The sequence below is a fragment of the Hippopotamus amphibius genome, chromosome 2 (genome assembly GCF_030028045.1).
Source record: "Hippopotamus amphibius kiboko isolate mHipAmp2 chromosome 2, mHipAmp2.hap2, whole genome shotgun sequence".
Classification (NCBI taxonomy): Eukaryota; Metazoa; Chordata; class Mammalia; order Artiodactyla; family Hippopotamidae; genus Hippopotamus; species Hippopotamus amphibius.
Genome location: NC_080187.1, coordinates 139820593 through 139825037, shown reverse-complemented (window position 1 = coordinate 139825037; position 4445 = coordinate 139820593). Strand labels below are relative to the sequence as shown.

General features: G+C 45.1%; 1 pseudogene; it reads left to right on the top strand.

Moving 5' to 3' along the window:
* Positions 1-1343: 1343 nt before the first annotated feature.
* LOC130846606 (mitochondrial import inner membrane translocase subunit Tim8 A-like) lies at positions 1344-1636 on the top strand (annotated as a pseudogene).
* Positions 1637-4445: the final 2809 nt, after the last annotated feature.

The following is a 4445-nucleotide window of genomic DNA, read 5'->3' as shown; positions in this document are numbered from 1 at the left end:
CTTCCTGAAGGAGATGACACTGGAACAGAGCCTTAGAGGATAGAAGCTTTTGACCAAGGAGGATGAGTGGAGAGGGCTTTCGGAGGGCAGGGCTAGGAGTAAAGGTAACAAGATGGAGATGAGCAAGGATATCCAAGATACATGGGGTGAAAAGACTAGAAAAACAGATTGAGGAATGATGATGGAGAACCTTCAAAGCCAGACTAGGGAGTCTGGGCTTTGTTTGTGGGGAGCCCTGAAGAGAGTGTAAATAGGAAGGGAAGTGAGGAAGCAGTGCATGAGGATGAGCTCCATGTGCAGAACGTATAGGAAGATGAAACCAAAGTGGCTCCTGTGTCCACAGTCCCAACTCAATGTCAGATGCCTTATATTTAGGACCTTGTGCTTTCCCCTTTTTACATTTCTTAAATAATGTTTTATCTGGAAAAAAAAAATCACAAACTTACAGAAAAGTTGCAAGTACAATTTTTTCCTAAACCATTTGAGGATACGTTGCTGATCAAAACCCCATCATCTCCAAATTCTTGTGTGTTGAATTTCCTATACAAAAAGACATTCTCCTGCATAGCCATAATAGAATTCTCAACATCAGGAAGTTAAGATTGATCATTACCAGTATTTGGTCTTCAGACCAAAGTCAAGTCTCATCAGGTATCCCAACCAATATTCTTTAAAGCAGTGGTCCCCAAACTTTTTTGGCACCAGGGATCGGTTTTGTGGAAGACTTTTTCCACGGGCCGCCAGTGGGGGTGGTTCAGGTGGTAATGCCAGTGATGGGGAGAGAAGGGGAGCGGCAGGTAAAACTTTGCTCACTTGCCCGCAGCTCACCTCCTGCTGCACAGCCCAGTTCCTAACACGCCTCCGACCAGTATCAGTCTGCAGCCCCCGGGGTTGAAGACCCCTGCTTTAAAGTAAAACAATCCAGTTCAGAACCTCGCACTGCATTTAGCTGTCATGTCTGTTCTGTCTCCTTCACCCTGAGACTGTTCCTCAGTCTTCACAAACCTCATTTGAACCTCTCAACAACCTTGCTAGGTAGATGCTATTATTATCACCACTGTGTAGAGGAAGAAACTGAGGTGCCAAGAGGTTAAATAATGAGCTCAAGGTGTTCTGGTGATAGAGCGTCAAAGCACGCGCGGTTCTGATACCCAACATTCCAGCACCTGATTTGGAAAAGTGAGCTGTTGGGGGGCGGGCCGGGGCCGCGCACAGGCGCAATGTGTTCGCGGGGCAGTCCTGGAGTCAGCAGGTTGTAGTTCCGTTCCGGTTGTAGTTCCGGTTCCGCGTGAAGGTCGACGAGTTAGTGCGGAGCGCCTCTGGGCAGGCGTGGCCGCGCGGGGATGGATGCCTCCTCGTCTTCCTCCCCAGCGGCTTTGGGCTCGGTCGACCCGCAGCTGCAGCATTTCATCGAGGTGGAGAGGCAGAAGCAGCGCTTCCAGCAGGTGGTACAGCGGATGATGGAACTTTGTTGGGAGAAGTGCATGGACAAGCCTGGGCCAAGGTTGGACAGTCGGGCCGAGACCTGTTCGTGAACTGCGTTGAGCGCTTCATGGATACACGCCAGTTCATCTTGAAGCGACTGGAACAGACCCAGAAATCCAAGCCAGTCTTCTCTGAAAGCCTTTCTGACTGACCTCAGCATTACCTCTTTGGGAAAGGAAGGTAGTTCCAGAAATGAAGAGTGGTTGATGGGATGGTTGAAGAAAAGGCTCTGGGGGTATTGGCTTCCACCTTGGTCACTCTTGGGAACATCCTGTCATCTGAGAATGAACAAAGACCATGGTGGGGGGGAGGGTCAGGTGTGTTTGGGGTTGTGATTTTTAATGCTGATCTTGTGAAAACAGTTGACAGATGAATGGGAAACTCCACTAGATGCATATTACCGTGTGTGGGAGGATGCTTTTCTCATAGTGGCATCAACTGCTTCCTATCATTTTAATAGTGAAACTGCTCTATAATTTGATAGTGGGACCACATGGAAAATAATCTGTTATTTGTGTGTATTGGGTTCAGATTTCTGGGGAGAGTGATATACATCTTTGTGTCTCTCAGAAAGGGCAACAGTGGGGGAAAGAGTAATTTGGTACTTAACTGTAGGCTTCCTTATCTAGTGTTTGACTATCAATGCTGTGGGAAAAAAAATGTATAGAATATTCATACAGTACATTTCACTTTTCTAGATGATCTCCCTCCCTTATAAGTCTCGAGCTAGTACAGGTAGCCTGAGAGTCTAAAGGCCTTTAGTGAAAGGAATCTAGCCAGTGAACATAATTCTCATACTAAACTGCCACAAGGAAGAAGTTAACTTACCCTGTATATGAGGGTCCAAAAAAATTTAAAGATGTGCCTAAATGAAAAAAGAATAAGTTATAAAGATTTAGGCCAGTCCAAAACTGACAGCAGTTTCGGGTAGAAGTGCATGCCTAATGTAAATCAGTATAGTTTCCACTTGCTGTATTCTTGTAATCACTGAAATAAAAGCTTCTACAAGATTCAAAAAGAAAGAAAAGAAAAAAGAAAAGTGAGCAGTTAGGACTCAATCCAGTGAGAGCAGCATGAGATTGATAAGGAACCAGTCCAAGGTCATGACAATAGAAATGGTGACCACACCAAGGAAGAGTCAACCAGTGATTAGTTTGATTGGCTCACTGAGAGCATTGGTTAAAAGATGACTGAGGTTTTGACCTTGGGTGACTGTCAAGGATAGGGTGAGGGAAAATGACAGTAAGTTAGCTCCTGTCCAGGCTGCAGAGATTTCTACTGGTTGTGAGGTTTCCACCAGGATGGTGCTTTTCCATGGGATGTATCTCCCTGTGGGAAGATCTTTGTCTTGCAGGCAAATGGAGACCTGTGTTGGAAGTTGAGGGCATCCCTTCAATACTGAAAGGCCATTTTCTTTGCTTTCTGTAGGTGTACCTCTTCAAAAATATTCTCTATGTGTAGCTTCTTTTTAAAATGCAGTTACCGTTTGGAGGGTCAAATTATTAAATCCACATAAACTTATCTTAAATTAGTTTATATCATCAACTGCCTATGTGATAGGAATAACCAAAAAAATCATGAGAGCTCCAGTCACCAGGGAGCTTATAGAGAGTGGACCCTAGAACCTCAGAGGAAAGAATTATAAAGGGAGGAAGAGGCATCAGGTAAAGACATCCAGCTTCCCAATGTGGGGAAATCAGAGAAGTAGGCAACACCAAAGAGCTTCTACTGTGTGACTGGCATAGTGTTCCAGGCTTTAAATGTCTTTAAAAGTGTTCCATGCCATAAATGTCTTCTCTATCGGCTCTCATGAGGTTGGTGATGCTATATTCATTTTAGAGATGGGGAAAATAAAGCTGAAAGAGGCTAAACATGCCATCCAAGTTCATCTTCAGGACATGGTTGTGATGGAATTAGGATTCAAACTTTCAAACCCACGGCTCCTCAGTCCCAAAGCCCAGGCTGTCTGCACTGCTTCCCTGTCTCCATGAACCCTGGAGACGCAGCACTGTTGGGTAGGTTGGGCTTCTGGCTGACCTTGACCTCAAGAGATCAGAAGGGTTCAACAAAGTCTTGTGGTCTTATGTGGAAATGTGCTGGGTTTGCATGAGTTGAGGCACTGGTGGAGCAGTGGGGTGAGCTGCAGACAGCCTGCTGGCCTCAGGCCAGCTCTCTTCTTGCCCTCCAAGAGCTTGTGGACTAGCCTGGCACAAGTGGCAGAAATTTCCTGCTTCCTGGTTCTCCCCATATGCATGTTGAATGGCTGAGATGGTTCCCCACATGACACAGGTCATGGGAGAAATGAAGACATGGACCCAGCAGGGAGTTGAACCCAGGACAAATTATATCAGTCACATGGGTGTAATTCTTCATGAAGCCTGCTGAACCCACAGCCAAGGTCATGTTACAGCAAAGAGCCACCTAAGTGCTAATTAAATGCCACACCTCTCACCTAGGGATCTGAGTGACAGTAAGTCCCCTACATACGAACCTTCAAGTTGCAGACTTTCAAAGATGCGAACAGGTGTACCAGCCCCTGTATGCCAGCTGTTGTACTGTACTACTGTACTTTTCAAGGTACTGTAAGATTAAAAATATTTTTTTAATTTTTTGTGTCTTTTTTCATGTACGTATTATTTGTATGAAAATTATTATAAACCTATTACAGTACAGTGCTATATAGCCGATTGTGTTAGTTGGGTACTTAGGCTAACTTTGTTGGACTTATGAACAAATTGGACTTACAAACACTCTATCAGAATGGAACTTGTTCATGTGTAGGGGACTTCCTGTATTTCAGTGATAATTTACCTTTGGACAATATCCACCTTGCCCTGCCCCTATTTGCCACATCGTTTTCTTTATCAGCCTCCCCTGGGGGCCCAAGAATGCACTGTGGGTTATCATCAGGTGAGATGGAGTAAATAGAAAAGCCAGATGGACTTTGGTTCTAAAGTCCC